The sequence below is a fragment of the Neofelis nebulosa genome, chromosome 4 (assembly GCF_028018385.1).
Source record: "Neofelis nebulosa isolate mNeoNeb1 chromosome 4, mNeoNeb1.pri, whole genome shotgun sequence".
Classification (NCBI taxonomy): domain Eukaryota; kingdom Metazoa; phylum Chordata; class Mammalia; order Carnivora; family Felidae; genus Neofelis; species Neofelis nebulosa.
This window is the reverse complement of record NC_080785.1, coordinates 111,478,882-111,488,381: the sequence shown is the minus strand read 5'-3', so window position 1 is coordinate 111,488,381 and position 9,500 is coordinate 111,478,882. Positions and strand designations below refer to the sequence as shown.

Below are 9,500 nucleotides of genomic sequence, written 5' to 3'. Positions count from 1 at the left end.
CAGCCCCACCCCACGCTGTCCCCAGCCTAGCCTCACAGCCCAAGCAGGGACCAAGGTTGGCTACCATTGGGGGAGTGGCCTGGAGACAGCCCTGCCTCCCGTCTTCTCAGCAAAGGCCTGGAGCCCAGGGCCCAGTCCCTCAGCCCTGAGCCTGCAAGCTTAGTGCAGGTGACATTCCAAAGTCCCCTCCTCCCTCAGCTCTGAGCCCAGCTAGCCACAGTCCCCCGGCCCCTCCCATCATCCGCTTCTGCCCTCAGGGATGTCTCCTTGCCTCAGTGGCCCATCGGCTTCTCCAGCCCCCCCCCCTCCCCCCCCCCGCCGTGGGCTCCAACCCCCTTGGCCGGACTGTGCTCTCTGGACCCAGTTTTTGACTTCATCTGTCCTGCGAGCCCCTCCAAACCCTCACACCATCAAAGCTCTGGGCGGTTCTGACGCCTTCCCCTGTCTGAGACTGTTTCCTCATCTGTTAAATGGAGACAGTCAGGGCACCCTCCTTCCAGGCAGCACTCAGAAAGGGGGTCTCTAAACAAAGCTGTAGCCTCTTCTTTCTGAATGTCAAGTGGAACAGCCCGCTTCCCGGCCACCTGCCCCCCGCAGGTGTGTTGAACCGAAGGTGGCAGGTGTAACCAATTTTCTTTCCCAGCATTTTCTCTCCCAGCACCTGCCCACCCCCTCCTCTATCACCCCAGCCATGGAAGCATGCTTTCGTTGGGTCTGGGTCCCAAGACACAGCCCGTGACAGCACCGCCTGCCGTTTGATGCATGACAAGTCAGGGGCTGGGGGATTGCATGGCTTCCTTACTGCGAGACTCAGCCAGCTCCTCATCGTGGGGTCTGTCTCTTGTGACACCCCCTTTCCAGGCAGCAACGTCTGCATTATTGAAGCCTCTTTTGCTTGTAAGTGGCAGAGCCTGGGAAGGCCAGGGAAAGTCCTTCAGGCACAGCCGGATCCAGGGCTCAGGTGATAACATCAGCTCCCCTTCTGTGTGTCTAGCTTTATCTCCCTCCAGCTGTCGGCTTCCTTCTGTGTCTCTCTAAGGAGGGGGAGATGTGGCTGTCGGCTGTTCCAGATTTACTTCCTGCCAGTTGAGCAGAAAGAAAACTTCTCTGCCTCAGCATTTGTAAGTCAACCTGAGAGGGCTCCGAGCGACCTGATGGGGCCTGTACGCCCAGCTTGCTCCCTTGGGACCAGTCTCTGTTTCCAGGGGTAGTGGTCTACGGTTGGCCATTCCCGGAGGGCATGCCTCTGCCAGGGGCTGGGGCATGTGCATGTGTGTGTGCATGTTTGTGCATGTGTGTGTGTGTGTGTGTGTGCCTGCACAGCTTCCCCAGCGCTGCAGGCAGTGGGGATAATTTTTCTCAAGGTGGAGAAGTGATGTTACCAGAAGAAGGGCAGACATGTGGCAAATGTTTGAGGGGGGGTGTCGGGAAAGGTTTCTTTCAAATGGCAGCGAGTCCTACAACACAAGCTAAGAAGACAGGAGCCCTGGCAGTGACCCTGCTGGTCAAAGGACATTTACTTCCTCAACACTTCTAGAGGGTCAAGTCCACAGGAGGCCTAGTTTTACGTCCAGGCCGGGGAACTCCGAGCCACAGTTTTATTGAAGTAGGACAACGCAACTCAAAAATACTGTGTGTCACTTACTTCCACCAAAAGCTGATGAATGACTAGGGAGCCGTCACTTCTGCATTTGGCCCAGCGGTGGACCTCTGCCATCTCTGTTTCCAAATGCTGAAGGGGGGTAGGAGTGCTGGTGGGGGCTCCACTCAGGAAAACAGGTTTATTCTTTCTTGATTCTATTTGCAGAATATTGGAAAATACTCAAAAATAGAAAGGAAGTGAGGGCGAGGGAGGGAGAGAGAAAGGGACAGAGAGGGAAAGAGGAGGAGAAATGACAAAGACAAATACCTATCGGTCCCTATCTACTCACAGAATTCAGTGCCTCCCAGAAAGACTTCAAGTTCCAGCCTTGTCACCTGCCGGCTTGGGGCGTGGGAACCTGCCCCTCTCTGAGCACAGGTCCTTGTCTGTGGGGTGGGTGCAAGGGCGGTTGCATGGGATGACCCAGCCCCGAGCCTGGCTCAGGAGGGGCTCCGGGAGCCTTAGCTGTTGGTATTTGGTGTTCTCCATGTTGCTAGAAAACATTTTTAAACCACACTTAAAAAAAGGCTTTCTATTGTGGAGATTCTGAGACCTCCAATTAACTGCATTCTACTGCTTTCCCGAGGCTGCCGAGCAGCTGTGCCTTCGAGTAAGTTGGGTGCCTTTAGGCTCCCTCACTCCTTGGGGGTACTCAGCCAGAGGTGGCGGCAGCCTGGGGGTCCAGGCTGAGCTCACTGAGCCTCCTGCCCCCACTCTGGCTCACTGCAGGAGGTGTGTGGGGGAGGGGCTGCCCCTGGCAGGATGCACTTGGCCGTTTCCTAGGAAACCCAGCCAGTGAGTGGGGAGGGACTGTTGGCCGCTCCTGGGACTCTCGGGGGGCACGGGAGGAAGCCCGTAGGGGGCCCAGAGTGCTGCCAGCTCACTGGGGTTCTAGCCCCCATGTCTCCTCTGGGTCTCAATTCTGCCACGTGTGCGTGGGTGGAAGGTGGAGGAACCCGGGTGCTGTGATTTCTGAATGCAGTGTGGCCTCTGCCTACCTGTGTTTCACACTCAGTCTTGAGCCTACCCGGGGAACTGCCCCTGCCAGTCTCCTCCCTCCAGGCCAGCCCCTCACTCCGGTGGACTGGCTGGATCCTGTCCCCAGTGACTCCAATCCCAGCTTGCATCCACTCTGCCACAGACCTGCCCCTGCTAGTGTTCCTGTGGCAGCCAGTTGTAGGCAATCTTTCTCCCCTCTGGGTACCTTCCTCACCTCTCTGGGACACCCCGTGGGAGGGCAAGGGAGACCTTGTGCCATGCTTGGTCAGCAGTGGGGGCACTGTCTGCCCCCACCATCAGTCAGGCTCCTAATTTCATAATCTCCTACCCCAGGATCCCCCGAGGGGGCTCTTCTTCTTCCAGGAGCCCCTGGCACACAACACCCTTTCCTCCACAATTTGGAACAACAAGAGTAGGTACTACTTTCACGCTCCTGTGTCCTGTGCATTTCACACGTCGCCTCTGACTTCATAGCAACAGGGAAGGATGGTGCGGTGCCCAGCGTGCAGATGGTGAAACTGAGGCTCAGAGAGACTTCACATCTGGCAGAGCGATGGTACGCCTAAAGTTTTGGGACAGGCCACAAAGGCCGGGCCACCAGGAACAGGTGCACTGGGGCTGCGAGGTATACAGGGTCCAGTAGCAATGCCTGTCCACATCTTGAACTTCACCTCAAGGCTCTGGTCCCCCGAGAGGCCACCATGAGCACCCAGGTTGGCTCGGGGAGAGAAAGACACCCCAGGTTGTCAGCTGCAGTTGCTGAAAGTGCCTTGTGCAGGTTGCTATTTTTGGTGATCTGTGACCAGCTTCTGCAGAGAAGGCATTTTAAGTCTATGTTTGAAGAAACTGTCATGACTTGTGTAAATGTGCATTAATGAGCTATGTCCTGGTTAAGACACGGGTTTTTCCTTAATGTTCAGCTAATTTGCGGGAAGCACCTATACACTGGGAGCCCGGGTCTGGTTCACACGTGGCTGCTTCCCTTTGGCGCCCGGGACAGGGAGTTTTGCTGTCCTGAGCTGCACCAGGAGCCATCAAAGCCTGCCCTCAGCTCCCACTTGTTCCAGTACCGAGGAGCTCACGGGAGTGTGGCCAATGAGGGCTGGGCCAGAGCCACACTGCCTGGGGTGTAGGTGCTGGCTCTGTCCCCTTAGGAGCTGTGTGGCTGTGCAAAGCCACTTAAACTTTCTATGGTGCCTCAGCCTCCCTATCTGTTAAATGGGAGGAAATAACAGCACCTAATTTGGAAATAGTATTGTTCGGAAGATTAAAAGAGCTAAGATATGTCAAGTGTTTAGAACCATTCCTGGAGCTACAGAGGTGTTTAGAAAACAAAGTCAGGAAGCAGGTAGAGATGTACGGGGCAGGCAGGATGCCCCAAGTGTGGACTACATCCACAGCCTCCCGCAAAACACTTTGCTTAAGGTGGCTGAGTCTTGGGCTATGTGCCAACCCTCTGGAGCCAGGTGTGAGCCTAGGATCCCCGACATGAGGCAGCCATCCGAACAGGTGCCCCGTTGGATGGAAAGTGACTCACAGAGACAGAGGGAAAGGGAGCCCCACTCCCCTGCCCCTGCCCTAGTCTGGTGGTGGTGGGGGGGTGCTGTCAGGACCTCAGGGTGGTTATAGCTTTAACACTGGCTATTATCCTCTCCTGGCTTCTCCTCCCAAGGGATTCTGGCATTTTCCCTGGGGAGCACTTTGCAGGATCTCACAAAAGTGGCCTTGAGTGTGTAGTTGAAAAAAAGCATCTCAACGAATTCTGATACATTTCCTCCCCTATTGAGAGCCACTGACATGGAAAAAATCGACACTAGAGAAAAAGCGTTTGCAAAGACTTTTGATGCAAACATGGCCTGAGGTCTTAGACATGAGAAAAGTCTCAAGCTCTGGGGAAAGGATGGGTGGCAGTGGGCTGGGGCAGACTGGGTAGGGCACCCACTTCCCGGGCCCTGCTGGGCAGGGTTGGCCCCACCTGTTCAGACAAAGGCAGGTGGATGCATGGCTGGTCACCCACCCAGCCCCTGAGTTCCCAGTCAGATGCCGGCTGCAGCTATGGGCCCTCGGCAGCAAGGCTCCAGCGGAGTCCCCTTTGCTGGGCATCAGGCCCTGGGCATGATGTCGGCTCCAAGAGGGGGCACTGCTCTGGGGATCTCTGGCGCCCTCACTCTTGGTCTAGCTCTTCTCCTTTGGCTGGTTCCCTTTACCCATCTCCCAGGCAGGACCTGAATCCCGACAGTTCTGCTGTGGTCTGGCTAGGCTCAGGAGAGTATCAGGAGAGTCAGTGTGGCCGGATGGTGAGGGCTTGAACACCGGGCAGCAGAGTAAGGTGGGCACTGCGTAGCAAGGTTGAGGGAGATTCTCCCCTCAGCTGGAATGGGGAAAGGAGTAAAGGGTGGAGACATGGAGGGGGCAGCCTGGCTGTCAGAGAGAGGAGAGGGGCTTGTGAGGGCAACCCCTCTCTTCTACCTTAGCTGCTGTATTTATCCCAGGCAGCTGGAGGGCTTGATGGAGATTATGGACAGGTGAGTTCCCCACCAGGGGAGATATTAAAAATATTTATAACTGGTGGAACAGGGTCCCAGCGGATCAGAAGGGGTTGTGGGCCACATGCTGGAGCAGAGACTTTTGGTGCCAGATGTTAACCTACCAGTACCTTCTTAAGAGACCAGGGGTCCGGGGATTCAGGAGCAGCTGGGGTGATCAGGGGGTACAGACAGTGGTCATTTTCTAACCAGCTGTGAAGTGTTTTCATGTATTTTTCAAAAATTTTTTAATGTTCATTTTATTTTAGAGAGAGCGACAGAGACAGAGTGCAAGCAGGGGAGGGACAGAGAGAGAGGGAGACACAGAATTGGAAGCAGGCTCCAGGCTCTGAGCTGTCAGCACAGAGCCCGACGTGGAGCCCGAACCCATAAACCACGAGATCAAGACCTGAGCTGAAGTCGGACGCCTAACTGACTGAGCCACACAGGCGCCCCTCATATTTTTTGTTAAGTTCATTTATTTATTATTGAGAGAGAGAGAGAGAGAGAGAGAGAGTGAGAGAGCATGCATATAAGGGGGGGGAGGGGCAGAGAGGAGAGACAGAATCCCAAGCAGGCACTGTGCCATCAACGCAGAGCCCGATGCGGGGCTCAAACTCACAAACTGCGAGATCATGACCTGAGCGGAGATAGAGAGTCGGTACTTAGCCTCTTGAGCCACCTCTTGAGCCAACCTGAGCGGAGATCGAGAGTCGGTACTTAGCCCCAGTGTTTCCCTATTTTTAACAACTGGTATACTATACAGGTGTGCACTGCTGAAGGCCAGTTCTGTCCCTTGAGGCCCCGCCTTGGGGCCACTGCTGGGTGAGGGGACGTTTGGGACCATCCACATGACAGATGACGAGGCTGAACAAGGGGGAGGCAGTGGGGATGCAGGGGAGGGTTTAGGAGGGAGAGTGGTTTAGGAGGCTGATTTCCCCAGACTTGTGGAGAGGTGGGTGTGCCGGGAAGGCCCAGATCCTTAGCGGGGACTCCTGAGCTGTTCACTTGGAACCATCTTCCTCTTTATTCTTTATCCCTCCTCCAAACCCTGGTCCCTGCTCCTCCGGGCCCTGGCGCATCCCCCTCCCCCACCCCCAGCCCACTGTAGGGATCAGCCTCTTGACAACCTTTAGCTCTGCCGAGTGGTGGGAGTTTATCCGCTTGGCTGGGCCTGCTCCTAGCCCCAGAGGACCATGGCGCCTTCAATTACTCCAGGTGCAAATTCATTTCATCCAGATTCACAGAACGGCTGCGGAGGGCTGTGCTCTGGCTTTATTGCAAAATGCATTATTTTCCCTCCTGTCTCAAAAATATTTATCTATGCTAATTTAGCACGGGAGCCAGCTAAGTTCTGCATGGGGAATTGCCCTATTAATTCTGCCGCCTGGAAATACTGGGTCCGGCTGCAGCCGTTCCTGCTGTTTCCGGCTGGAGGGTAAAACCAGGGAGCCTCCTCCCTCAGATTGGCCCCCCAGGCCGGAATGGGAACAGGCCGCCTGGCTGGACTGTTCGGAGATGTGCTGGGGAGCCTCTGCCTCCCACATAACTCTTACCGGCTGAAAAAAAATAACCTTTTGCCTTTGGGAGGCAAGGTGGGAAGGGCCCACCTTCTCAGGCGGCCAGAGGTGAGTTCCATTCTGGGGCGTGCTCCCCTGCTTATCCTCTGGGTGACCTTGGTCCCGTGACAAGACCTCTCTGAGCCTTGGTTTCAGCATCTATAAAACGCACCGATGACCTTGCAGGGAGGCCATGTGACGCTCTCAAAGCTGCGGGCACGAAGCAGGTGGTCGTAAAGGGGGTTATTGTGGTCACCCTGGATGCCTCCTGTCCCCTCACCCTCTCCCACATCCAGCCAGCTCCCCAGTCCATGACCCAGCTGGCCGCCTCCGGGGTCTTTCTCGTCACGCCATCCCCCACCGGGAGAATGCAGTCCCGAGGTGCATTTTTTGTAACTCTGGTCCATTTTCCCAACAGCTGTGATCCTCTTAAAATATAATTGGGATCGTGGCACCCCACTGCTCAAACGCTCTGTGTGTCTTTTGGGGCACTTGGGGTGGAAGCCAGGCCCAGGCCTCCGCCGCTGTTCTCCTTTGTGTGTTTGGAGCACTTGCCCAAACAATCTGCCCACTGACTTCCACCATGGGACAGCGGCCTTGCTCTTGACCCTAGTCTTTGTCATGCTCTTCCCTCGGCCTGGGGCACTTAACTCCCTCTCTTCATGCCCTAGGACTTGTCCCCTCATTTGGGTTTGGGCTCCAAGGTCACCTCCACAGAGAGGCCCCCCTGGCCTCCCCTACTGCCTGGCCAGTCCCCCTCACTTTCCTTGTGCAGGGCACGCCTCGCGCTGACCATTCCCACGTATCTGTTTGGGTCTGTCTGCCACGCAGCAGCCCCACCAACATCGGCGTCTCCCACCTCCTCTCTTCCTAACAAGATCCAGGTTTAGTTCCACTGCCCACCCACCCACACCTGCTCCTGGGTCTAAACTGATCACCATGACTCTGTTCCTCTCGCCATTGATGGCCTTAGAGACCACAGGAGACCCCAGTCCAGCCAGAGGTGTGAGGTGGTTTCTGGGAAAGGTTGTACTGTTCTTGTTTCTCTTTTCTATTTTTCATGAAGGTGTCATATAACGCACACAAAGTAAAACTCGCCCTTTTTAGCAGACAGTTCGGTGAGTTTTGACAAACACGGGTAGCCATGGAATCACCACGACAATCAAGCTGCAAAGCAGTGCATCACCCCCAGACTCCACTGCGCTGTCTGGAGCCACCCCCTCGTCCTGCTCCTGGGCAACCACGGAGCTGAGTTCTGTTGCTACAGCTCTTCCCTGTCTCTGAACGCTGCAGAAGGGGAATCACAGAGGACGCAGCATCGTGAGTCTGGTTTCCCCGGCCGGAATTCCGGATTTGTCTTGTCGTCATGCACACCTTCCATTTTATGGCACAACGGTGCCCAGTTGTACAGCTGCACCACTTTGCTCATTCCTTTCCCAGTTGAGGGATATTTGGGTTGTGTCCAGGTTTGGGCCACTAGAAATAAAGCTTCCATAAACATTCCTGTAGAGTTTGTGCTGACACGTTTCCGTCAACTTAGGTCAATACCGAGGACTGAGATGGCCGGGGCTTATGGGAGACGTATGTTCAGCTTTACAAAAAGCTTCCAAACCCTTTTCTAAAGTGGCTGTCCTCTTTTGCACGCCTGCAGTGGTAGATGGGAGTTCGGTTGTTCTACATCCTCACAGGCACTTGGTCTTGTGAGTTTTTTATGTTTTTGTTTTGTTTTGTTTTTGTTGTTAGCCTATTAGACATAGACGGGTAGTGGTATCTTATTGAGGTTTTAACTCATATTTCCTTAATGACAAGTGATCCTGGGCATCTTTTCAGGTGTTCTATTGCCATCTGTACATCTTTTTTTGCTGAAGTGTCCGCTCAAATCTTGTGTGCATTTTAAAATTAGATTATTATTTTCTTTTTATTGGGTTTTGAGAGTTCTTTATATATTCTGGACCCAGGCTTTTTATCAGACACACGATTTCACATATATTCTTTAAGTTTTTGCTCTCTCTTCACAGTGTCTTTCAAAGAGGAGAAGTTCTCGTTTTGGTCAAATCCAATCCATCAGTTTTATCTGTTGTGAAATGAGTTGTGATTTGGGTATTGAATCGAAGGGCTCTTTGCTCAACTTAGGTCACCAGGATTCTTCCTCTGTTTTCTTTTAGAAGTTTTATGGTTTTAGGTTTGCAGTCTGGTCCATTGGAAGTTTTTTTTTTTTTTTTCATAGAATTCAAGATATAGATTGAAGTTGTTGTAATTCTTTTTCTTTCCCCTTCTTCCTCCTCCTCCTCCTCTTCCTCCTCCTCCTCCTCCTCCTCCTCCTCTTCCTCCTCCTCCTTCTTCTTCTTCTTCTTCTTCTTCTTCTTCTTCTTCTTCTTCTTCTTCTTCTTCTTCCTTTTCTTCTTCCTTTTCTTCTTCCTCATATTTTGCATATGCTATATAACTGTTTCAGCCTTAGCTGCTGCAGCCACTACCCTTCTATTGGATGGACTTGGAAACTTTGTCAAAAATCAATTGACCATGAATGTGTGGGTGTATTTCTAGACTCTGTTCTGATCCACTGATCTATGTGTTCATCCTTTCTCTAATACCTCTCTTCTCGATGGTGGTAACTTTATAATAATTCTTGAAATAAAGTAGTGAACTTTTTCCTCTTTAAAAAGTTGTTTCCATTTTCGTTTCTTTGCCTTCTCGTGTCAAGTGTAGAATTAGATTGCCTATTTCTACAAAAATCCCACTGGGATTTTGACTGGAACTGCACTGTATGTATAGATC

At 53.2% G+C, this 9,500-nt stretch overlaps 1 long non-coding RNA gene across 1 annotated transcript; it reads left to right on the top strand.

Moving 5' to 3' along the window:
- The first annotated feature begins 345 nt into the window (after nucleotides 1-345).
- LOC131509719 (uncharacterized) lies at nucleotides 346-8,225 on the top strand. The gene is made up of 2 exons (XR_009260668.1): nucleotides 346-1,121; nucleotides 7,833-8,225. It is a non-coding gene; the product is annotated as an uncharacterized LOC131509719 (long non-coding RNA).
- The last annotated feature ends 1,275 nt before the right edge of the window (nucleotides 8,226-9,500 follow it).